Consider the following 26,835-nt stretch of genomic DNA (forward strand, 5'->3'; position numbering starts at 1 on the left):
GGAGGCCAAGCAAGATTCATTCTTAGGAAACCAACCTCATTGACCAGGGTGCATCCGCTGACAATACACCCGAGTGGGAATGAAGCTATGTCTTCAGAAGGGTGTGTACACATTCCATAATGACACAGGGTCCTCGTGGGCAGGGCCCCTGACCCCTGGGGACAACTGGAAGAATTCACAGCAGAAACAACCAGATTTGCAAAAGTTACGCTTGTGCCAAGTAACAGTTCGGCCACCCTTCCACCCTTCACACGCATACCCATCTCTGGGGGCGGGGCGGGGGGGTGTTGAATTTGTTCACGTGGTGTGTCATGTGAATGTGTGTTTAGCACTGATGTTCCACCATTATGCATCCACTCAGTCTTAGCAATGTGATATTGTTGTTCAGTGGCTCAGGCGTGCCCGACTCTTTGCGACCCCACGGATTGCGGCACGCCAGCTTCCCTGTCCTTCACCATCTCCTGGAGTTTGCTCAAACTCATGTCCATTGAGTCGGTGATGCCATCCAACCCTCTCATCCTCTGTTGCCCCTTTCTCCTCCTGCCTTCAATCTTTCCCAGCTGTGTGATAGTTTGCCACATATACCCACATGTAAGGGACTTTTGAAATAATTTAAGTTTTTGACTGAAAAGACTGTGTTCGTGCCTTTTGGAGCACGTGCGCGCTTAGGAACACCGACTTGGGAGCATTTCCTTGTCCTTTCTCTTGGAGGCCTAGTGATGATAGTCAGTATCTTACTTCTTGGCATGGAACAGTGGTTGCACATGTGTGTTTTTTAATGTTTATTTATTTACATATTTAATGTTCATTTATTTATTTTTGGCTGTGCTGGGTCTTCTTTGCTTTGAGGGCTTTTTTTCTTTTTTTCTCTGTGGCTAGCGGGGCTTCTCTCCAGTTGTGGTGTGCGGGCTTCTCATTGCAATAGCTCCCCTTGTTGTGGAGCATGGGCTCTAGGCACACAGGCTTCAGTACTTGCAGCACATGAGCTCGGTAGCTGTGGCTCCCAGGCTCTGGAGCACAAGCTCAGTACTTGCGGAGCACAGGCTTAGTTGCTCCACAGTTTGTGGGATCTTCCCAGATCAGGGATGGGACCCATGTATCCTGCCTTGACAGGTGGATTCTTTACCACTGAGCCACCAGGGCAGCCTGGCTGCACGTGTTTAATAGAAACTGAAGTTCACATTTTGAAGAGTCTAAAACCTGTACTTGGAGACAGGAATCCCACACTGATTCCTGAGAGTCAGATTAGAGTCGTCAAGGCCTCCAAAATACCCCAGATGACTCATAGGGACTGTATTTAGGGAGTATCAGATGCTACTTCGATGGTGCACAACTGACTGATTGACCTGAGCCAGTCAATCTCCCAGTGGCCAGATCAGAGAGACGGCTCCTGCCTGCCTAAAATACCAAACAACCAGCCCCCAGAGGCGCAGTCCACCATGGCCCAGCATTCAAGCCATGTATGCCAAATCTTTGCTTGGATTATCAGTAACCAAAGCCCATGCTGTATGCAAATGCCAAGTTCCCTTGCAGGTTGAAATCATTCCAAACCTCAACGACCCTGTTTTACAAATGTGTAAACATACTTCCTCAAGTGTGGAACATTTGAAGGACATTTAAGGAGTTCAGTGTCTTGCCAGCCCCATCAAGATTTCTTCAGGGGAAACCGTGCAAGTCCAGGGACAAATAAAAGAGCTGCCTTGCCATACCCTCATTACCACACGGGCAATTTTTATAAACACTGGGATAGGCCAGTCTGTAATTTCTTAGGCTAGTTTGCGAGAAGGAATTCAGACCTTTGCCATTTGGATGTTCATTGTCTGTTGTGGTGAGGCAGCTCCTTGGAGGACATAAATCTGTCCCTCTGCCGTAATGTCCTGTGGAGCAGATGCCAATGGACATTTCAGCCACCCTATTCCCCAGTGGCTCCGCCTGCAATGCAGGAGACCCAGGTTCGATCCCCAGGTGGGAAAGATCCCCTGGAGAAGGAAATGGAAGCCCACTCCAGTATTCTCGCCTGGAAAATCCCATAGACAGAGGAGCCTGGTGGTCTACAGTCCATGGGGTCGCAAAGAGTTGGACATGATTTAGCAACTAAAAACCACTGCCTAGTCTGAACACCCATCCTCCCTAATGGAGCACGGCCATCTCCCACACACAGGTTCATCCCACCCCGTGTACAAACGGGAGCCACCACCTTCCTGCAGTAGACTGGTTAGACGCTACCCTTTGAACCCTGGTAGCTCCAAGTTATGAGTGCACCCAAGTTGAATTCTTTTCTTTCCTTCACTTTTCATGTGTGTGTGGGTCACTCAGTCGTGTCTGACTCTGCAACCCCGTGGACTGTAACCCGTCAGGCTCCCCTGTCCTTGAAATTCTCCAGGCAAGAATACTAGAGTGGGTAGCCCTTTCCTTCTTCTCCAGGGGGCCTTCCCCACCCTGGGATCGAACCCGGGTCTCCTGCATTGTAGGCAGATACTTTACCATCTGAGCTACTAGACTTCTTTATTTGGGAGGAGGCAGGGGTTGTGCAGAGTGAAGTGGGGGGACTTACACTATCCATAGCTTGGAGGGGGGGGGCGTCCAGAGAACAGAAGGGAGCCTATACTCAGGAAACCTAAGGTAGGTGCCAGCTAGTTCAGCATTCCACATGGAAATGTACTGTATCTTTAGACGCTTCAAAAATACTTTTGGAAACTGGGATTTAGAAAAACTAAAGATATTTTATTTTAAGGGGACAGAGGGAGCTGCAAATGCCTGGCTCCTGTACGATGTTCTGTCTCTGAAGTCAGACCTACAGGAAAGGGGTGGACATCTGTGTGCTTATGCTGGACCAAACGTGCCCGTCACCATGTGCCCACGTGATTGCTTCCCTGCGGGTGTGCATATGGGCAAGTGTTCACCAACAGCTGCAACCCGAACATAAAACAAACGAAGCAAAATGTTACCGTCCTCTATAGTGTTTGTCTCCATCAGAGTTTTAGCTTTATTTTCTCCTAATTTATTAAACAGAAGTATAGCTCCATTAAGAATAATTGCCAGAAGCCCTCCCCATGTGGCGCTGTTAACTTTTCATGCGATACACTTGCCGACAGTTATTTTCTGTTGCAGTGGGACTCAGGATTGGAGGCTCCAAGGCCAGTGTTGCCTGCCCTGTTTACAACGGCTTGTGTTTAGTGCATACCTAGCAAACGCTGTGATAAATTTTTATGAGAGAATTGAGAGTTCCTACAGGGGAAAATATGTATTGAGATTCTGTCCAATAAAGCCTCCTGTTATAAAATCTCATCCACACTTTGTTGACCTGGTGTGAACATAGTTTTTATTACACACAAGTAAATTGCCAGAAATGGCCATTTCATAATTTCATGGTGGGAAATGTTTATATTTCTTTCTATTTATCTTTCTATCTTCTATTCTGCATCCTCTTTTCTCTCCCACTGTCTGTCACCACCTCAGATGCCCCTCGCCCTCACACAGCCTCCCAGCGATAGCGCTCATCCTTTGGGACCGTTTCGTACCTGCCCAAGCCCCCAGCAGCTACCCTTCCTGGACACAGTTGCCCAGGGACTGACTGCCTGACCTAGGGAGACCTGTCCCCCAGCCTCCCAGATATTCAATACCAGGCAACCTTGGCCACTTTCGACCCAGCTACTCAAGCTTTGCTCGAAAACTCACTGCTGCTCAGATTCCAGAAGGAGAGCAGGAAGGACCTCGGAAGGGAAGAAGCCCCACATCTGATGATTGCCTGCAGTGTGCTGGGCTCTGTGCCAGGCACCTGCCACACGCTGACTGTGTGTCCCCCCCAGAATTCATGGGGGGGCTTCCCTGGTAGCTCAGATGGCAAAGAATCTGCCTACAATGCAAGAGTACCCAAGTTCAATCCCTGGGTCGGGAAGACCCCCCGGAGAAGGGGATGGGTACCCACTCCAGTAGAGCACCCATTCTTGCCTGGAGAGGTCCATGGGCACCCAGAGCAGAGGGGCTGGAAGTCACATGTTGGACCTAATCCGCCGTGTGAGGTCACGAGGAGGTGAGGAGGGTGCAGCCCTCGTGAATGGGATTGACACCTTTACAAATAAGACCCCAGGGGGCTCTCTTGACCCTCAGCCACTGGGGGACACTAATGTGAACTAGAAGACACTTTCTGTGAACTAGAGAAGCAAGCTGTCACCAGACATTGAATCTGTTGGTGCCTTGATCTTGGGCTTCCTAGCCTCCAGAACTATGAGAAATAAGTTTGCATTGACTTACTGTGTTTCCTAGGGTGGCTTAATTCTTACCCCTATATTTCAGTTGAGGAACTGTGATGGTTAATTTAATGTGTCCACTTGACTGGATCATATCCAGATATTTGGCTAAACATTATTTTCTGGTCAAGAAACTCCCTGCAGTGCGGGAGACCCGGCTCCAATTTCTGGGTCGGGAAGATCCCCTGGAGAAAGAACTGGCAACCCACTCCAGTATTCTTGCCTGGAAAATCCCATGGACAGAGGAGCCTGGTGGACCACAGGCTGGCAAAGAGTTGGACACCACTGAGCAACTACCTGATGTGATGTGATTGTTCTCTGGGTGAGTCTGAGAGTGTTTCTGGATGAAATTACCATTTGGCTGGGTGGGCTTGGTCAGTTGGTTTACCCTCCTCAGTGTGGGTGGGTCATTGTTCAATCCATTGAGGGTCTGTGCTCTGCTGTGCTTAGTAGCTTGGTCGTGTTTGATTCTTTGCAACCCCACGGACTGTATGTAGCCCGCCAGGCTCCTCTGTCCATGAGGGTTCTCCAGGCAAGAATACTGGAGTGGGTTGCCATGCCCTCCTCCAGGGGATCTTCCCAACCCAGGGATCGAACTCAGGTCTCCTGCATTGCAGGAGGATTCTTTACCATCTGAGCCACCAGGAAAGCCCATTGAGGGCCTAAATAGATCAAAAAGGAAGAAAGAAATTTGCTCCTTCCTGCCTGATCGCTTGAGCTGAGACATGGATCTCCTCCTGCCCTCAGCAGCCCCTGGTTCTCAGGACTCTGGACTTGAACTAAATTACACCACCATCCTTCCTGCTGGCAGATAGCACACTGTGGGGACTTTCCAGCCTCCATAATTGCATGAGCCAATTCCTTATAATAAGTTTCCTTTCATACATAACAAAGATACGTGTGTGCGATTCTGTTTCTCTAGAGAATCTTTTTCTCACAATGGTTGGTGGATGCCACTGTGGGCAGTGCTGATATTGCCAATGGAAAGGAAAACTTGAATAAAAATGACTATTTACACAAGTCACATTGATCTTCACCTCTGGCTTATTTGATTTGACCTTGTACAAGGCTTTTTCCTCTCTCAGCTCTAAATTCCCATGAGGCGCAAGTGGTGAAGAATCCTCCTGCCAATGCAGGAGATGTTAGACATTGGAGTTCAATCCCAGTGTTGGACACAACTGAAGCGACTCAGCATGCACACACACATGGTATAAGGTTAGACACATGTCGTGGGAAAGCTTAGAGTCCAAAGATAGACCCCCACATATATGGTCCACTGGTTTCAACAAAGGTGCTAAGAGGGGTCAACAGGGAAAGGAGAGTCTTTTCATCAAATGGTGCTCAAAGATCTGAACATTCCCATGCCAAAAGAAATAATAAACTTTGACCCATACTCCATCCTGTGCACTGTGCATTCATGCAAAGTTGTGTCCGACTCTTTGCGACCCCATGGACTGTAGCCTGCCAGGCTCCTCTGTCCCTGTGATTCTCCAGGCAAGAATATTGGAGTTGGTTGCCATGCCCTCCTCCAGGGGATCTTCCTGAAACAGGGATTGAACTCTCATCTCTTGTCTCCTGCTTTGGCAGGCAAATTCTTTACCTCTGGCTCCACCTGGGAAGCCCTGAAACATGGTATTGACCCAAACATAAAGACTGAAAATGTAAAACTTCCAGAAGAAAATGTAGGAGAAAATCTTTGTGACTTTGGGGGCAAAGATGTCTTTGATAGAATACGAAAGGCATGACCATAAAATAAAAATCTAATGAATGGTCTGCATCAGAACACCATTAAGAAGATGAAAGCAAGCTACAGAATGGGGAAAATATTTGTAATATATGTGTCTAGCAAAAAAAAAACAAAAAACAAAATTGCGTCCAGATTGTATAAGACAACCCAATAAGAAAGGGCAAAAGAGTTAGACTCCTCCAAAGAAGTCTTTCATGGCTCACAGACACAAAAAGACATTCAACGTTATTAGCCACCAGGACAGTGCAAATTAAAACCACAATGAGATGCCAGCACACAGGGAATGGCTGAAATTAGAGACCGAGAACACCAAGTATTGGGAAGAAGAGAAAACAAATGAGACTCCCATATATAATTGCTGGGAACGCAAAATGATGCAAGCTCTTTGGAAAGCAGTTTGGTCGTTTCTTATAAAGGTAAACGTACACTTGTCATATAACCCAGTAACTCCACACCTGGATTCTTTCCTAGGATAAGTGAAAACACATGTCTGCAGAAAGACGTGTACAGTAGTGTTCATAGTAAATTTGTGATAATCCAAAACTTGATACAACCCACACACTCATCAACAGGCGGATAAGCAGTTGGGGTATGTTCTGCAGGATTCCATGCATGTGAAATGGTTGACTTAAAAAAGACAAAACTAGTCTATAGTGACAAAAAGTGGATCGATGTTTACCTAGGTTTGGGGCAGTGGACACAATAAAGAGGCACAAAGAAGCATTTTGGGAGAGACAGAAATGCTGTGTATTTAATTGTAGTGGCAATGCTCGGGTTTATTGTCTTAACTGATCAAACTGCATGCTTCTAATGAGTGCATTTTACATAATAACGTGAACATGTTTAACACAACTGAACTGAACACTTGAAAATGGTTAACATGGTAATGCTTATGTTATTTGTTTTTTGCCACAATTTTTAAACAGTGAGCACATGGTTAAAAAAAAAAGATGCACTTTATTTCATATAAATTAAAGCTGAATAATGTCAATTTAACAAGTGAAGCTGTATATCTCTAAGATCTATTCTAGCTCCTGGAAATCTTGACAAATACTCAGAATTATTATTTTTTTTAACAATTAATGAGAATTCTTCACTTTTCCACAGTGCCCCATCTTCAGAGTCATCTTAAGATGTCTTCAGAAGTGGTCTTTAAAGTTTAACGTACTGTGGACTTGTTGGCAGCCTGCGAACCCTGTGGGCTCCTCCAAATAACATTTTTTAAAGGGAATGAACACATAAAATTTTGAAAGAAAACAATCATATTAAAATTTTGTCAAAATATTTTAATATGTTTGCAGTATAGTGATATATGTGCTTTGCTATTAACACATTAAATAACAAGGAATAGTGACAATCTCAGAATTTACTCTCATTTCAAAAGATGAGCCCAAACAAGATTTGGAATATCTGTGTTGTGGTTGTTCAGTCGCTCAGTTGTGTCCGACTCTTTGCGACCCCATGGAGCACGCCAGGCTCCCCTGTCCTTCATTGTCTCCCAGGGTTTGCTCAAACTCATGTCCATCGAGTCGGTGATGCCACCCAACCATCTCGTCCTCTATTGTCCCCTTCTCTTCCTGCCTTCAGTCTTTCCCAGCATTGGGATCTTCTCCAATGAGCTGACTCTTCGCATCGGGTGGCCAAAGTAATGGAGCTTCAGCTTCAGTATCAGTCCTTCCAATGAATATTCAGGGTTGATTTCCTTTGGGACTGACTGGTTTTATCTCCTTGGAATATCTGTATCAACTATAAAGTGATGTGAAGTTACCTGTGATTTCCATTGGTGATAAAGTTATAGGCTAATTAATACCCTCTATAATCTAATACTCATTTGTAACTGAAGGTAATGCTAAAATTTTAGTGAAAACGAGGACATTTTCACCCAAATTCATAGACTGGATTCTGTCTGTGAAATGCAATTTGGGAGATGGGCAATAAGGGCGTGAGGAGGGTCCATCTAGAAGTCTCATGGAGGGCTGGTTTAACCTCCCTTCTCCTTTAAGTAGCTTCTCTGAAATGGGGTACAATGAGGGGGTCTCATGGATTCTCCCCACAGCGCTGGCCGAAGGATGGGTTGGCTGAGTTCAGAATGGTGTGAACTGGTGTCCAGGCTCTCCTGGAGGCAGGCTGGACCCAGGACAGACCCTTCCTCCCGCCTCTCACTCGGCTCCAGCGCGCCCAGGTGGGTTGCATCACAATGGCAGGAGAGGACCATCCCCAGAACCCCACCCCCCGACAGCCACCCCTCTGGCCCTCGCTGCCTCGAAGGTGGCCTCCACCCAGGGCCCCCAGCTTTGCCTTCAAAGTGGTTTGCTTTTTCGCCCTGAAAAATTCCCCAAGGGAAAGAAACACAAAGTGGTGGTTACCTGCTGAAATTCCTGATAGGTTTACCCTGGACCGAGGCCCAGGGAGGGGAGTGGACCCAGCTTGGGTCACCAGGAAGCAGGTGAAGGGGCTGGGACCTGATTCAGGCTCAGGCTGTCTTCTCCCCTGAGACGCGGGGTGTGAAGGAGGCCCGGCATCACAGGGGGCCCCCAGGTACCCTGTCTCTGACACCCAGGTGGTTAGAGGTAGGGCGGGCCTCAGAGATCACCAGATCTACTTTATAGATGGGAGAAAGGGAAGGAGGAGAGAGGAGGAGGCGCCGGACTACACTACCAGCTGGAGGTGACAAAACACTACTTTGGTCCTCGGTTAGTGGTTCCCAAGCCTGACCAGGTACCAGAATCCCCTGCAATCGTTCTAAACACAACCCCTGCGACCAGTCCCAAACCTCTGCCCAGGGGCCCAGCATCTGCCCTGTTGCTAAGCAACCCAGGCTCTCCAGTGTGTGGCCAGGATCAGGGACCATAGCCCTGAGCCATTCCCCGGTGTACCCTGGAAGGGGCAGTGCGGGACCTCTGGACCCTGCCCTGGGCTCTCATGGTGTTCTGGGCAGACGGGAGGGCAGGAGAATGTTCTTCCCTTGGGGCGGGAGAACAGATTTCAAATAGGTGCTAGTTCAAGGAGAACCGTAAGCCTTGAGCCAATCTTTCCTTTTCGTTTGGAAAATCCAGACCTAAGGGATGCGGGGCAAGGGAGGGGACGGCAGGGAGACTTCCTTAGGTAAAGCATCATTTTAGCTCTCCGATTCTGTTAGGTCCAAAGAAGGTCAGAGGCTGCATCTTACTCATTTCTGTATCCCAAGTTCCCAGCCCAGAGCCAGGTACATAGAAGGCACTAAATAAATGCTCCTGCAATTGAATTTCCATTATCAGCTATACTGCGTGAGAGGCGCTTTCACGACAGATTTTTTTTTTTCTGTCACCTCTTGAGTTTCCACAGACACCGGGAGCTGCTCAGAATGCTGCATTCCAAGTCAAAATACTCATTATGACACATGCTGTTTGCAGTTTCCACAATCCCAGTCATTACCCCATAATGTGTGTGAGGAGGAAAACAAGCCACTCTCCGAAACTCAGCCGTGTGGCCGAGGTCAGAGCCTTGCTGCCACAGGCAGTGACCTTTCTGGGCGCTTCTCTGTTGACCACGACCTGGCCAGTGGATCTTCTGCTGGACAAGAGCCAGTTATGTAACTGACCTTGCCAGTTACATCTTGGGCAAGGTCAAGAAGCCCAAGGACCCCAGGGGCGAGAATCACCACCCTCTAACCCTCCATATGCTAATTGCAGCCTGTTTATTTGCAACACTGGGGAAGCTTTCAGTCATCAGGAGTGACATAGAAATCCCTCTCTTTGACATTTTCCCTGTTTATCTCATTAAAAAAAAAGTAGCCGCACAATACAGAAGTTTGCTCCTGGTCTCATTAGCTGCCTTCTCGTAATTGCAGGCTTTTAAGCAAGCTCAAGGCAGAGCCTCTGATGGAAATTAAACTCAAAGAGAAAGAGAACAAGAAAAACGCGTAGGAGTTGGATAATTGCATGCCTGTGTCTCTAGCGGTGGGCCCAGGCAAACAGAGGAGCAGATGGGGTCTAAATTGAAGGAAAAATGGAAATGAAGCTCGACTCAAATGGTGATCGGAGCAAGTCCTGAGAACTGTTCTGGGCAAGCCTCTAGCTCTCAAGCTAGTGTTTGGTTTACCTGTTGATTGATTGGCTTTGACTTTCCCCCCCACCCCTGGACCTCCTCTCTCTCCTCTTGGCCGGGAGAGGGTTCTGGAACCTGCTCCCAGGGCTGCAGGTCACCGGACACAAGCCAGGGAACACTTGGCCCGCACCTTCCCTCCCTGCCTCTCCCGTCAGCTGCACTCACTTTCATCCAATCAGCTGCAAATCTAACCAGGGCATTTGAGGGCTCCGGACTCTCATAAAGCAGGTGCTAGATTTTTTTTTTTTAAACCTGGAATCCTGCTTAGCTTGTCCTCCAGCATGGGCAAGAGGAAAAGTCATGGACTTTGGTATCAGAATGGCCCGATATGGAATCCACTCATTGCCATCTTTGGGACTTTTAACCTCTCGGAGCCACCATCAGTAAAACAGTGATAACAACCCCCAAACTGTTAGAAAGAGCAAATGCGCTATCTCTGGGAAGAGTTGGCACACAGTAGGCACTCCATGCATGTCAGCTTCCTTATTGTCGTTGTTCAATAAGTCATGTCCAACTCTGCCACCCCATGGGCTGCAGCACCCCAGGCTTTCCTGTCCTTCACTACCTCCTGGGGTTTGCTCAAACTCATGTCCATTGAGTCAGTGATGTCAGCCAACCATCTCATCTTTGTTGCTCCCCTCTCACCCTGCCCTCAGTCTTTCCCAGCATCAGGGTCTTTTCCAGTGAGTCAGTTTTTCGAGTCAGGTGGCCAAAGTATTGGAGCTTCAGCCTCAGCATCAGCCCTTCTAATGAATATTCAGGGTTGATTTCCTTTAGGATAGACTGGTTTGATCTCCTTGCTGTCTAAGAGACTCTCAAGACTCTTCTCCAACACCACAGTTCAAAGCATCAATTCTTCAGGGCTCAGCCTTCTTTATGGTCCAACTCTCACATCCATACGTGACTACTAGAAAAGCCGTAGCTTTGAATATATGGACCTTTCTCGGCAAGGTAATGTCTCTGCTTTTTAATACACTGCCTCCGTTTGTCACAGCTTTTCTTCTGAGGAACAAGTGTCTTTTAATTTCATGGCTGCCTACTCAGCCTCCAATTTCTGAGAACTCCACAATGTCCTCTGAAGTGAAGGTCAGATTATTGGGGAGTTTGGGAATTGCTAGCTTTTCAGGGTTGTCTCTCTGGAAGAGACAGAGTGGCTCAGTGAGAGGAGACCTGTGGGTTTGAGTCCCCTGTGACCTTGGTCATGGTCCCGATCCTTTTGGGTCTCCATCTCCCTGCTGCCATCCCAGATGTGATAACACCATTCCAGGCCAGAACTGCTCAGCTGACAAGGCTGAGTTCCGGGGAGTTAAGGTGTAAGAACAAGCTCTATAAACTGATAAAAGGAGACCTTTACCAGTAAAGTAAATCTTCAAAGTAAATGGCATCTTTAAAGTAAAGTAAATCTTTAAAGTAGGTGGTATTTAAGTAAATCTTTACTGGTAAAAGGAGATCAGATTTGTCTTTTATGGGAACAGGCAGCTCTGGAAACCCACAGAGGAACAGAGTTCTCAAGAACTTTTATTGGAGACTCCATGTGGGCTGGTGGCATGACTTTGGTGGAGCTGATATGGGAAGAGCTACAGCTTTGGAGCCTGAAGAATCTCGCTGACACGCACCTGCCGTGTGACTTCAGGCAGATTCCTTACCTGACAGTGGCAAATGGAAATACCTTGTGGTAATGGATGTAACGCTCTTTATAAACTGCCAAGCACCGATCCACCTGTTAGTTGTTTTGTCTTCTTCACTCTAGCTCCAAGGATACTCAGCTCAACACCATGTACTGGTTGGTACTTAGTTTAAAATCCCAGTAGAAGGGAGGATACCCAGCCCCTCCCTGAAAGCCCATTTATGTCCAAACAGTCTTTGAAGCAATTAACCTCTACAAGATGGTATTTAATGCAGATTAGGGTCTGAGAATAATGGTTCCCTAAAGATAATCCCTGGAGCCCATGAATATGTTACTTTATGTGGCACAAGGGACTTTGCAGATATAATTGAGTTGGGGATCTTAAGACAGGAATATTATCCTGGATTACTTAGACAAGCCTAAGGTAATCATAGGGTCCCTAAAAGATGGAGGGAAGGCAGAAGCGGGAGAGTCAGGAAAGGACAAAGGAAGCAGGGGTCAGAGCCAGAGAGAGACTGAAAAGGCTGCGCCGCTGGCTTTGAGTGGAGGAAGGAGCCCTGGGAGGCAGGCAGCCCCTGGAAGCTGGAGAAGGCAAGTGGGTTCTCCCCTAGGACATCCAGAAAGAACGCAGTGCTGACATCTCAATTTTAGCCCATTGAGTCTCATTTTGGACTTTGGAGCAACACATCTAGAAGACAAGAAGTCTGTGTTGCTTTAAGGTGCCAAATTTGTGTAACTGGTTACACCAGCAAAAAGAAAAAAATACACAGGTAAATGCAAGCTTCTGCAGCTTGCATACAAAAATCCCAAAGCCCAGGCCCCACAAGGGAGAAACTTGTCAGCAGCTACACTGCGGAACAGAGCTTAGTGACTAAGTGTCATCGATGTGGCCCTGGTCACAATGCCAGCTTTAGGGTCGAAGTTTTTTTTTTTTTTTTTGTGACCAGTAGAGTAACTCACATGAGAGAGAGGACGTTTTACCCTCACGGAGGTCACTGGGTCACACAGAAACAGTGGGTTCAATTCAGGGAAAGACAGTTCCAAGACGGCATTACAAACTGGCTTATCTCCTAACCGTGAGAGACAGCAGGCATCACCGACTGTGCTGAAGAGCAAACTGGTGCCGCTTCGCTGGGTGGCAATTTGGTGACATGTATTAACATTTTAAATGCACTTATCTTTCATTCGAGCAATTGCATTGCTCTAAACTTATCACACGGATAACCCGTACAAAGAGGGACGTGCAATGTAAGGATATTCATGGTTGTTTCGCTTGCAGTACCAAAAGAGGAGAAGCTACCTAGAGTCCATCAACAGGGGACTGGTTTAATGAAATGTAGTTTTTTTAAAAGAGTCAGGTGGGGCTTTAAATTCTGATGTGAAATCATCTCCAAAATTTATTATTAGGTTTAAGAAAAGCAAGGTGCAGAATAGTGTATGGAATACTTCTGCCTAAAAGAAATAATGTGTATACTTTGCAAGTGAGTAGAATTCTCTTGAAAAGCTAGGAAGCCGTAACATGCCTGTCCCTTTGGGGAGGATTCCAGAGCCTGGAGGTCTGGCTTATTTGCCCTTCATCTTACTTTTATACTCTCACGTGCCTTCACAATATATTAAATAAAAAGAAGATGAAAGGGAAGGACACAGAGGTCCCCGACAGCAGCTCATGGGTGGGGCTGTTAAAAGAACTGGAATGTGTGCTCTGCGCGGAGGGCAAGGCTGAACCCGTGGAGAAGATCTGGTCTTTGAAATAAGGAAGAATTTTCCAACATCAGAGCAGCCTGGAGGAGAACCAGGTTGCCTCGGTGAGGAACGGTTTCTCTGTGGCCGCTGGGCTGAAGAAGCTCAGGCTACAGGAATCTTTCCTTTTTTAATAAAAAATTTTTATTAATGTATTTTTGGCTGCTCTGCATCTTCACTGCTTCCTGTGGGCTTCTCTAGTCGCGGCGAGCAGGGGCTACTGTCGTGGGGAGCGGGCTGCTCACTGCAGTAGCTTCTCTTGTGGACCACAGGCTCTAGGGCCCTCGGGCTTAGGTGTCCCGCGGCATGTGGGATCATCCCAGGCCAGGGATTGAACCCGTGTCCCCTGCACTAGCAGGCAGATTCTTAACCACTGGACCACCGGGGAAGTCCCTGCAGGAATTTTTCTTGCGGGGCTGCAACAGGGCCTCAGGTTTTGGAAGACTTCATATAGTGCAGGAAATTTCACCTAGTTCCACACTATTATTTTTTAGTAATAAAAGTCACTTCCTTGGTGGCTCAGCTGGAAAATAATTTGCCTGCGATGCAGGTGACCCAGGTTCAATCCCTGGGTTGGGACGATCCCCTGGAGAAGGGAAAGGCTACCCACTCCAGGATTCTTGCCTGCAAATTCCATGGGCAGCAGAGCCTGGCAGGCTACAGTCCATGGGGTTGCAAAGAGTAGGACATGACTGAGCGACTATTTATTTTAGTAATAAAAAGGATCCTTTAAATGTAGATAGTCCTATAATTCACCAAATAATTTATAATAGTTAACTGCCTCTTAAATATAATCTTATAAATGATGCCTCTGGAGTTGAAGGTAATGTGCATGCTGCTGCTGCTAAGTCACTTCAGTCGTGTCCAACTCTGTGTGACCCCATAGACACCAGCCTACCAGGCTCCCCCATCCCTGGGATTCTCCAGGCAAGAAGACTGGAGTGGGTTGCCATTGCCTTCTCCAAATGTGGATGCAATCTGTTTAAAATTATCTATTTAGAACATGATAATAGAAGTGAAAAAATGTCTCCTATGAAGTCTTCTAAGAAAGGAAATCATAACAATTTCTCATCAGATAAATGCCCTTCCATTATTAAAATGGATTTAAATAAAGAAGCATAAATAGATTTGAATAAGCATGTCAATTTCCTGGGTTTTGTCCTTCTCTACAAACTTGACTCTTTATCGAGTTAAAATTGTATTATGGTTTTCTGTCATAAGCAAAAAAGTTCCGTAACTGCAGCTCAGAAGTGACCGTAATGTCTTCTTGGTGAAGCCTACTTCTTCACCTACTGGTGGCCCCTCTGTGCTCCAGTCCCCAGTGTATCTGCTGTCTTGCCTCCACTGAACTTCTCAGGCACCTCTGTCCAAGGAGGACATGTATGATGAACCCCCATTCCAGCCACAGTGTCCACTTTAACCCTCCAAATGCCACCATTGTCAAGAGATGCCAACACAGGTCGACATAGCAACACAGTATTTGTGACTCTGGATCAACCACTCTCAGGCACTGTCCAGCTGGTACCTGGAACAGCCAATTATTCTTCCCAAAGTCAATTGCTGGGTTCCTCCTGGCCCATGACACTTCATGAGCCTCTTGATGAACGTATTTCTGACATATCCAGGCAAGGGAGATTATTTAAAACCAATCCATGCTCTTCATTATAAATTCAGATCAGACTTGGGTCACCATAGCCACACCCCTTAAGCACTCCTAGGCCTCCCTCCTGACTTACGCAGCCCTGGGTCACCAGACACTTACTGATCTGGAGGTGATAGAGCCTTTCTCATTGAATAGCTTTGAGCGGTTTCAGCCTTCTATTGATAAAATTGGGTTGCAAGGGTTTGGCATGGGGCTCAGATATATGCATCTCTTGGTAAACATTATCCAAATATCATTGAAGTGATTTACAACCCAACTTCCTCCCCAATTCAACATGCTTGTTGATATTTCCAAAGCTTTTGGACCCCAGGTCAGGTCTTATGGAAAAGTACTACTTCTCATATTCATCCAGCTAAACATGAGCCAGTCTCCTCATGCATGTCACGATATCCTGACCTTCAGGAGAACTGTATGGTTGCCTTTTTCCAAACATGTGTCCAACTTTCGAGCGAGGGATGAAGAAGAGTTGATCTCCACCATCCAAATCCAGCATGGTATTTCTAAATTTTCTCCTTCCCAGATATTTGTTCCGTTTTCACTGTCCAGTTCAATGAAATAGTTTCTGTTCAAGGAAAACAATTCTCCAGCAACTGTAGGTGATTTCATTGGTAAAGTAGCTCCCGCTGATTCCCCGAGCTTGGAAAAGGGAATAAGATCCCATCTGACGGGCAGCCCCCAGTTGAACCCTCCCCACAACACAGGGGATTGAAATGAGGTGAGGGTCAACACTGATGGTGTTGGTCACCAGGCACCCAGTCCTCCTGGATGACAGACAGCAAGGACTCAGTCACATCACAGTTGCTCTGACCCTTTCATCCTCGGATCAATCCCCCATGCTTTGTATTTATTACTTCAGTTTTTCCAGGGAGTTAGTTTTGAACATATTCATCTAGTTCTTCATCCAAATTGCTGTTCACAAGAAAAACTTCCCAAAGAAGCTGGGCTGGCATGTGGTCTAGGAGGCTATGGATGGCCCAGAGCCAGGCATACAGACTTCATTGTAGAAACAAATAACACCACCAGCCGCTCACACATCCATTGAGTCAGACTTGTCTTTACACGCTGTGTTCCTCGTGTGTGGCACATGTCTGCAATAGCCAAGCCCTTACTCAGAAGCTTACTGAAGGCATGCTTCTGATAACCCAGGTCTCTCAACGCCTGATCACTTTCATTAAAAATTGTACCCAATGAAGAGAATTTCACATCATCTTTCTTCTGGATCTTCAATGTGGTTATTTATGACATAATTGACTTTGTTTGCTTTGAATTGTCATTCTAATATTCAACTTGGACCTCGAGTTAAGCAGGGATAGAATTTGGTGTGGGGGGTGGGGGCTGGTGCAGAGTGATCCTTGGGAGCCAGACACCTTGATAAACCCATTCTTAAGTGGCTGAGTCACTTCACTGAAGTTGAAATAAACTAAAAGCAAAACCATCCAGGTCGCAGTTATAAAAGGCCATCCACACAGTGACCCTTCCCTCTGTAGACCCAGGGTAGCTGAAGGGCCTCTTTCAACGTCCTGGAGCAGAATCTGCTGGAGCCGTAAACTGGCGCTGGAGGCTGGGCCTGGACTGGCGAGGGAGTGAGAAACTCTGGGGATGCAGTCTTAGGCTGGGGGTTGGGGGCGGGGTCACACTTCTGCGGTTTCACCCCGAGAAGCCTTGCTCCAAACTGGCATCATATGAGGAATTTTACATCTCCTTGATGCCTCCCACCTACCAAGACCAACTGAATCAGAGCCTGGAGTCTGGGCTTCATTCTGGCCACATCCACACCTGTCCCATGTGGAGCTCAGATTGTCCAAAACTTCAGTCTGATCATCTCACAACCTTTCCAGAACGTTCCAATGGTTTCCCACTGTACTTAGGACAAAGGCCATGTGAAGCATGTGAAGGCCTGAAGCCCCTCTGAGTTCTGTTCTCCACTGGTCTTTTTCATTCATTCATTCATTTTTGGCTGTGCTGGGTCTTCCGGGATTGCGTGGACTTTCTCAAGTTGCGGCGAGCAGGAGGCTACTCTTTGTTGTGGTGCCCAGGCTTCTCATTGCGGTGCCTTCTCCTGTCGTGAAGCACAGGCTCTAGAGCTTGTGCTTAGTAGTTGTGGCGTACGGCCTCAGTTACCCCAGAGCATGTGGAATCTTCCCAGACTAGGGACTGAACCTGTGTCCCCTGCACTGGCAGACAGATTCTGAATCGCTGCACTTCCGGAGGAGTCCATCTCCATTCATCTTGCCCTGTCATTCACTCACGTAGATGCAATCCAGCTGCCCGCCACCATGAACTTACCAGAAGCACCGCTAACACGTTTACTGTGCCTCTAGACTGCCCCTGGTTATTATTTTTCAGTTTGATTAAAAACACAGGTGCACATATTACTTCTTTCAGGTGTTATCTAGGGGCAGAGACAGCCACTTATCCCATTACAGAAATCATGTACCAAGAATAATGATCGTGTCTCAGAGGACTCTTAACTACATCACTTCAATAAAGTCAAAGCATTTACATTGCTCTTAAGGAAATTGGGTGTGAACAAGAATGACTGACTTGTTAGGGGAGGTGCCAGCTCTGGATGGAAACTCTGCCAACCGTGATGAAGAGCACAGGGGTGGGAATGATGGGTCTACCGTAAATATGCCAAGTCTGAGATTCAGAGGGGACTTGAGTGGACAAGTCCAGTGTGCAGTTGGTTGGATGCTCTTTTGAAGAAGTGGGGAGGGTTCTAGGATAGAGACAAGGCTTCAGAAGCATCACGATTTAGGAGGTGGTTCAAACTATTTGAGTGACAAGGTCACCCACCCAGCAAATGGGTGTTCAGTGGATGTCAGTGGATGTTTCTGGGGCAGGTGGAAGCAAACAGAGAGAAGATGCAGAGAAAAGACCACGGGAGCCTAAACCAGGGAGTGGAGAAGTTTAGAGAAAGACAATGTGGCAAAAAAAAAAAAAAAGATGAGTAGGATGAAGCCATCTCAATAATCCAGGTCGGAGGAATGAGGAGTCTGCAGAGACTGGGCCAGGTACCATCTGAGGAGCAGGATGAGGTGGAGGTCAGAGAACAGAAGACAGAGCTGAGAGCAGGGCCTCGACAGTTGAAGCGGCTGCGACCCTCTGCACATTAAATAAAGCTAAAAAAATAATAAAGACTAGTGTCCCTGCTTTCCAGCTCCTCTCTGGCCCACAGGCTTCTTTTTCCAACCTCATAGCATGTAAGGTGCATGCGTGTGCTGTGCTGAAGTCACTTGGCTTTCAGATTCTTGCCTTTCAACTATTTAAAGCAAAAAAAAAAAAAGAATGTAAAGGCATCCAGTATCAGCCAGGGTTCTCCGAGGAAATAAAACCAAGTGTATGAAGAGATTTATTTTAAGAAGTTAGAGCATGTGATCACGGGGGCTAGCAAGTTTGAGCTTCACAGGGCTGGCAGGCCAGAAACGCAGGCAGGAGGAGTCACAGTCCTGAGATGGAATTTCTTCCTCTTCGGGAAACCTCAGTGTTTGTTCTTCAAGCCTCCGGCTGATTGGATGAGCAACCTTTGCCCTTATTGAGGGCAATTATCTCCTTTATCTGCAGTCGTCTGAGGATAGATGTGAACCGCATCCACTTCCCAGCAACACCTAGGTTAGTGTTTAATTAAATATCTGGCTGATGAAGACAAACCATTTCACCTCCTAAATCATGAAAACTGCCGGCCTCCTGCTCCAGGCAGACTTCTGATGAATTGTAGCATTTGTTTAATAAAATACTGGAAAATGGAAGGGCGTGAGGGTCCTCCTGGTGTGTGTGTATGTGTGTGTGTGTTCAGTCGCTCAGTTGTGTCTGACTCTTTGTGGCTCCATAGACTGTAGCCCGCCAGTCTCCTCTGTCCATGGAATTTTCCAGGCAAGAATACCAGCATGGGTTGCCATTTCCTGCTCCACGGGATCTTCCTAACCTAGGGATCCAACCCACATCTCTTGTGTCTCCTGCATTGGCAGGCGGATTCTTTACCACTAGCACCAATAAGGTCCCTCAAATAAGATGTGAAAAACCAAAAGAAGCTGAAATTCAATTTTTCAGACTATGTTTTTCATCTCCTTCAGGATTCCAACCCCACTCCCCACCTCCACCCCACATAGCCTGTAAGATACAAGGAACCATCTTATTTATCCTGCAGAGTAGCCGCAGAGTGACTTCTCTGGGCATGTTAGCAAGCAGGCCCCTTTACAACCACAAACCGTCGGGAGCTGATCACTCCCACACTCTGCTCTTCCGGTGTATTTAACAAGACTACATAGGTCCTCTGAGCTGGCTGGTTTTTCCCGCCTTTCTTCTCCTGTCAACCTGTCAGCAACATGAGCGGATGAAAATTTAGGGTCTAACCTCTACCATCACAAGGATAGTGAGGTCCCCTGAAACACCCACTCAGCCACCTCTGAGCGATCCTCTTCCTCCCAACAGAATGTGGCTGACCCAAAGTGAACCCGACTGCAGGGTTCTGGCACTCAACCTGGTCTGCACTTTGAGTACTTGTTTCAGGTCAGGATGGAGGGCCCAGGAAGCTGCAAGGGCATCTCTGGGATTCAGGTGGCACAAGTGGTAAAGAATCTGCTTCTTTTCTCCTCTAAACTGCAGGAGACATAAGAGATGCAGGTTTGATCCCTGGGTCAGTAAGATCCCCTGGAGGAGGGTATAACAGCCCACTCTAGTATTCTTGCCTGGAGAATCCCGTGGACAGAGGAGTCTGGCGGGCTGTGGTCCTTAGGATTGCAGTCAGACACAACTGAAGCAATTTAGCATGCATGCACGCAGATAAATAAAAACAGGAAGCTTACCACCCAGGGCTGGGGCGAGGGTGAGGCTAGTGAAGTGCTGGAGGCCACAGGAATTTAAGGAGGTGCTCGTTTTCAAATCCACGACAGTTTTGCATTAACACTTCAAAGTGAATGTTTCCTGCAAATGTACACCCTAGGTGCCTAACTCTAGTACTGGCCCTGATACCAGCAGAACATCCCCACTGAGGAACTGCTCATGGATATGCAGGTTTGGGACTGGTCCCCAGAGTCATGTTTGGAATGATCACTCCAGGTGATCCTGGGGCCTGGTCAGGCTTGGGAACCACTATCCTAGGACCAAAGTGTATGTTGTCACCTCCAGCTGCTGGTGTTAGCAGCTGCTGTGGGTCCTGGTTAGGATATTGACCTTTACTCCATATATGCAAAGAGGAAGCCACTGAGGGCCTTGTGGAAGAAGAATCATGTGGTGTGACTTGGGTTTGAAAAGGATCACTCTGGCTGTTTGGATTGAGAAATAGATGGAGGTGGGGCAGAAGTAGCGAGCATGGTCTATAGCAGATACGGCTAGACATGAAGTGATATTTGTCCATCAGATCTGGAATTGTTTGGAAAAGAAGCACCAAGGAGGTGAACTTGGGGGTGGTCTGGGGGTGAGAGAAAAAGAGGGAATCAGGTTGGATGACTCCAGGACTTTTAGCCAGAGAAACCAGAAGGACAGACTCTCCACTGACCTGGTGTGGGGAAAGATGTAGGAGAGGCAGGGGGTGAGGCAAGGTCAGGGGCTCGGCTGGCTGAGTCTGAGATGCCTAGGTCACTCCTAAGTGGGGATGTCCCATAGACAGAGGAGTAGACGGTCTGAGTTCAGGGGAGTGGTCTGGACATAGACACCAATTTTGGAGTCATTGATGGTGTGAGATGAGCAGAATTGGAGAAGGGAAGGGGTCTAAGATCTGAGTCCTGCCCCCTACAGCCCCCAATCTCAATGATGAGTGTGTGATCCAATAACAATGCATGGATATTGGTGGGGACTTTTAAAATCACTCAAAGATGATTCACATCCACTGCCTTAGCAGATACTGGGTGAATGCTTTTTATGTGGCTGCACATAAAAAGCCTCCACGGTCCAGCTCTAAGCCACATCCCCAGCCCCCTGGGGCCAACCTTGCCAAGCCTGCTCTGGCCTGATCCTGCCATCCCATCCCTCCCCATCCCCTGCATACTCCCCTTCCTCTCTTTGAAGAGCTCTTCCCATTTCTCCAGCTGACAAGTCCACCTCACTCAGGAACCGGATCACAAATCCCCTCCTACATTAACAGAGTTTTAGGGGCTACAAGTATCAGGAAACAGCCCCAGTCTAGGTTGGGGAAAGAAGTTGGGGACATGATGGGCTTCAGTTGCTAAACCACAGCAGGGAAGAGAGAGGCCAGGCCAGGATGGGGGACTGTGTGGTCAGCAACTCTGAGGAGGGGTAAGTCCTATGAAAAGTCGCATGCCCCATTTCCTGCGTATTTGAAGCAAAATAGGGAGTTCGACAGGTCTCTTCAAAATGCGCCAGACTTTCCCGGCCCCCGGGCAGGGAGGCGGCTCTATTCTCTGGCTCTGTAGCCCTTTGCGGCTTGTTCGCTCTGATTCCTGGCTTGTTGTCAGCCTCCCGGTGTAGACTGTGAGCTTGTGGAGGGACAAAGTTGCATTTACTGAGCAGCATGTGGATCAGTGGCCAGAGAGCAATAGGTGCTCAGTAAAGAGACTGCAGTGAAGGAGACACAGACTCTGAGATGGAGCGGGTGTCCCAGAGACACACACTCTCATCTCTGCTCCAGGTGCATGCATCCAGGTTCCAGGAGACCAAAGTCACAGCTCTTGCCTTTGCCTCTGGAAGACCAAGTGCTTGTCCAAGTTGTCTGCATCCACATAACTGAAACTTTGACCTTAAAGATTAAGAAATGCCAGCTACTCAGTAACCCAGCCAGCCTTTGGCAGTGGAACCCCATTAATAGGAGGATTTGTGGTCCACTCTCCTGGAGATTTCTCCTACATCATCCACGGCACACATGGTGACTTTTCATTGTGATTTCCAGGAGTGCATGTGTCTCTCAAGAGGCAATCACTTGTGCACTTGTGGACATGTCTCTAACATACAAGCATTTGTATTCACACACACACATGCATCCCTCAACACAGAAGATGCATAAGAACAAGAACTGCCAGTCTCCTGATTGCATGGGAAGGTGCTGAGTCTTCCGAAGCTACCTCTGTCTGGACCGCCGTCTCCATGGAAACCTTGAAACTAGACAGGACTAGGCCAGGCTGAGTTATTTGTCTCCTAAATAAGGAGCTACAGCAGAGTCCAGGCCCTGCGGCTAAGAGTTAATAAGATGACAACCTTTCAAATAAACAAGCACTACACTTCTCTGCCTCTAAATACTGGGCTGCATAGAACAGAGACAGTCCTTCAAATAGAGCCAAATGCACTTCTGCATGAATATAATCTGTGCTAGGACCAAATTCAGGCTGGTGTCTTCAGAGACAGAAATATCAATTCATATGATATAGATACTGTTCAATAGCACTAACAGAAATAAAATAATAATAGCCATCCATAGTTGAGCACTTACTCTGTGTCAGGCACTGGATGTAATGATTTACCTAAAATTATCTCCTGTAATCCACACAAGGATAGACGTCGCTATGGTTACATAAACACCCTCAGGGTTCCCAGTCCAGTGGTCCCCTCCCTCTGCTGGGGTCTCCGGACATCCAGTTGTAGCTGACTATTGCTTGGATCCGCTCTGCCCCGCACCATTGCCCTTTTTCTGGTAACCACACTTTAGTCTTCCTTGGAAAAGGCACTTCCCTGCCCTCTGTCTGGGTTGACAGGCAGAGCTGACTGCCTCCCAGTTCCAGGGCTGGATGTGTGACCCAGATCGGGTTGGCCAGCACCTTCCTTGACTACGATCCTACCAGTTCATGGATGGACACTTGGCCTGAGTCAGTCCTGTAAGGATGTAGGTTTGGAACTGCTAGACACCTGTTCGGGTTGTTTATCACTATATAACAAGCCACCCCAAAACTTTGTGGCTTAAATCAACAATTATTATCTCTCAGGATTTTGTGGCTCTGCTGGGATCATCAGGGAGGTACTTCTGTACCACGTGGTGATGTCTGGGCGGTACTCACCTGAGGGCTCTTTTTTACCCCCCAGGGCTGGGGCAAGGGTGAGGCAAGCAAGGTGCCAGGTGTTCAGTCTCTCAGTCGTGTCCGACTCTTTGTGACCCCACAGACTGCAGCACGCCAGGCTTCCCTGTCCATTACCATCTCCCGGAGTTTGCTCAAACTCATGTCCATCAAGTCAGTGATGCCATCCAACCATCTCATCCTCTGTCGTCCCCTTCTCCTCCTGCCTTCAATCTTTCCCAGCATCAGGGTCTTTTTCAATGAGTCGGCTCTTCACATCAGATGGCCAAAGTATTGGAGCTTCAATTTCAGCATCAGTTCTTCAAATGAATATTCAGGGTTGATTTCCTTTCAGATTTACTGGTTTCATCTCCTTGCAGTCCAAGGGACTGTCAAGAGTCTTCTCCAGCATCACATTTTGAAAGCATCATTTCTTCGGCATTGTCTAGGTTGGTTGGTCATAGCTTTTCTTCCAAGGAGCAAGCGTCTTTTAATTTCTTGACTGCAGTCACCATCCCCAGTGGTTTTGGAGCCCAAGAAAATAAAGTCTCTTTCACCTTCATCAAGAGGCTCTTTACTGAGCTAGAACATCCAAGATGGTGTTGATGTTGACTGTTAGTAGAGAGATTTCTATAGGAAAAGGGAAGCAGGAACTTGGGGGCACAGTGAAGAGTCCCTAGTTCCCTGGTTGGACTGCATGTACCTGAACCACTGGAGTGGGACAGTGGAGTGTGTGGTGAGGAGCTCTAGCTATGGGCAGGCTCTCCTGCAGGCATTTAGGTCCAGCCCAGGGCATGCAAGGAGTGGGTGTCTTTGGGGGATACTCAGCAACAGCCTATCCTGCTTGGGGACCCCAAGTTATGTCCATTTGCCCCAGGGAACTCTGGCCCAGCCAGTATCCTTTCTCCAGTCTTCCTGGACTGTAGCTTTTGGCTGAAAACTAATATGGCACCCGTACTGTTTGTTGATCATCCCATACCACCTCAGCCTCGAGCTCACCTGTGGATCAGCTGGTTCTAAAGCACAAGTAAAGACACATCTCCCCGCTCTAGGATATCTGACTCCAGGAATTTTTCAACACTGCCAAGACATTTCCATGGAGATGATGCAAAGTCGTGTCCCTGGTTTCTAAAAGTGAATTTACCCTTGGTCAGGTTCAGGGTCAGGAGATGAGAAAGCAGGAGGGTGGAGAAGACAGGATGACCTATGGTGCCTCTCAGGACTGTGCTTTTATCCTTCCCAAGACCCTCAAATGATGTCCTCGTTCAGGCTATCCTGTACCCTGATCCACAGTCAGAACCATCTTGACATTGCAAAGTACAGTTTACAGAAAAATTCCTCATTAAAAAAGCAGACCCACAGCCTGAGTTTTGATGGCAGAAAGGTACTATTACAGGTTCAAGCATTCTTCTCTTCCTCTGATTGCCTCAGATAGTCAGGAAAGACACTCCACGGGCCATGCAAAAGCTCATCAATAGATTGAGAGGATTTGGAAAATATAAGCTAACAAGGTGTCACTGTGAGTTGAAGCGGAAGCAAGACCAAAACCAAGGAAATGTGTCATCTGAGCCTGTTCCTTCCTCATCCAGTTTTCCCCAAGACCCTGCTGCCCTCTTCTCCCTGAAATGGCATGTCCTTCAGGGACCTTAAATGTCAAAGGGGAAGGGGCCTTCCCAGGATCACAGTGGGGCTAGAAGAGAGAAGAGTAGGCCTGGGATGCCTGCCCACAGACGCTGTTCCTGTAACACCAACATGGGGGCTATTCTAATTCAGAGTGTAATTAACTTGGGGGCTTATACATGCATTCCCCCACCCACCCCCACACAGCACAGGCATGGTGTACACGCTTCGGGAAGGGAGACACGTTTCTTTGTGTGCAATCTCAGGAATCAGACTCAAAGACAATCTTAGTGCCTGAAGGGAACACAGAGGCTCAATGATAAAAGACAGTTTCGTCAACATCACCTATAAGAACCTGATGCAGCCAAGACCAGGTCACGGTGTTCCTCTCCCAGACAAGCTCAGGGTAAACAGAGTGGACATACCTTCCACCAGGGACACAGCGGTCAACAAAGCTGCAAGGATCCCAGTCTTCACGGGGCCCATAGGCTGCTTCTGCAGGCCAGCCATCCTCTTTTTCTGGGAACAGGACTCAGTTTCCCTTTGTAGAACCACGCTCTCCCCCAGTTCTCTAACCATGTTCTTAGGATGAGTGTGATCCCCTCCCCTGGCCCTGGAGGTGGTGGATGTGTGACCTAGGCCTGGCCACCTGGAGCACTGCATCCCCTGTGCCAAAGACACTGGGTCCAACTTGGGCATGCCCCTGTAAGCTTTTATATTTATATTTATACATGTGTCTGCTCTCGGTGCCTGCTAATATTTGATCTTGGAGCCTGGTTCCTGACACAGAGTTCTTAAATCCCTTGGGATTTCCCAGGTGATAGAAATATCTTTCATTTTTTACGAGGCATCTCTGGGTGGGCTTCTGGATGGAGTTGGTCACCAGAAACAAGAAACTATGATTATAAACTTAGGACTTTCAGCCCCAAACCTCCACAGAGGGGAGAGGGACTGGGAATGAAGTTAATGATTGATCATGCCTACTTGAGGAAGCCTCCATGGAAATCCTAGAGAGCTTCTGGCCAGTGAGCACATCCATGTACCGGGAGGGTAGGGCATGCCAACTCCACAGGGACCAGAATTCATGTGCTGGGAACACTTCCAGACCTCTCCTTATGTATCTCTTCACCCCTCTGTTCATCTGTATCCCTTATCAGGTGGTTTATAATGTAACAAACTGGTGAGTGTAACTGAATGGTTCCTTGAGTCCTGTGAGCTATGCTAGCAAATTGTCAAATCCAAGGAGGAGACTGTGGGAACCCCAATTTGTAACCAGTCCATCAGAAATACAGATGATAACCTGGGATCTGTGAGTGGCCTCTGAAACGGGGGTAGTTTTGTGGGACTGAGCCCTTAGCTCCAAGTAGATAGTGTCTGAACTGAGTAGGACATCTAGCTGGTGTCAGAATTGATTGGCATGGGGAAAAAAACCCACATCTGGTGTCAGAAGTATGTAGTAGGAAGGTAAAGGAAAACAATGTGTTTTTCCTCGACACAGGTCAAATTTGAAGAATTGTGGGCAATCCAAATGCTTTCTTGGAGTTACTAGGGAAAGGATCTCTCCTCTCTTGGTGTTAATCTGGCCAAATGAAGGTCTAGCATTGCTAAGGCTCATCTCTGATAAAACATGTTGAGAACCCTCCCCCCATGAAGCAACTTCAAAGAAAATCAGAGACAACATATGAAGATTGGTTCCTCATGATCTGCACCCAGATCCAGCTATACGTGATGTCCCACTCACTCCTTGAGTTTCAGTTGCATTGGTTAAGGCATTCCTTTGCATCTTAAGCCCATTTCAATTGCTCTTCTATCACAGGTCATTGAAAGAGCCCTAACGTCTCTCATGGGGATGGCCCTATGCACCCCCTTCAAATGGAGATACCCTTGAGAAGCAAAGTCAAGGAACAAATCAAATCCTTTTCCTCCACTGGACCTCCACTTACACTCAGACCACTGCCAGCTAATAGTTCTCTCCTCTTCTCCATCCCCATAACTAATGCTACTTCCCTTCCCCCGTCTGCACCTCACCTCAACCCCCAATATCCCAAGTCCTTTTCCTTTGTCAGCCCATTTTGGGGAGCCATTCCTCTCTTGGTCCTTTTCCCTCAGAGTCATTTTTGGTGCCAGGAACCCCGACTCTGGGAGAAGCCTCTCACCTAATC

General features: G+C 47.5%; 1 protein-coding gene and 1 pseudogene across 1 annotated transcript in view; one reads left to right on the forward strand and one right to left on the reverse strand.

The window, feature by feature from the left end:
- GPR26 (G protein-coupled receptor 26) overlaps window positions 1–26,835 on the forward strand; it is a 103,610-nt gene that overhangs the window by 29,103 nt on the left and 47,672 nt on the right. The window lies entirely within an intron of this gene.
- On the reverse strand, window positions 15,926–25,183 carry LOC122708561 (annotated as a pseudogene).

This window comes from Cervus elaphus, chromosome 15 (assembly GCF_910594005.1).
Source record: "Cervus elaphus chromosome 15, mCerEla1.1, whole genome shotgun sequence".
Lineage (NCBI taxonomy): Eukaryota > Metazoa > Chordata > Mammalia > Artiodactyla > Cervidae > Cervus > Cervus elaphus.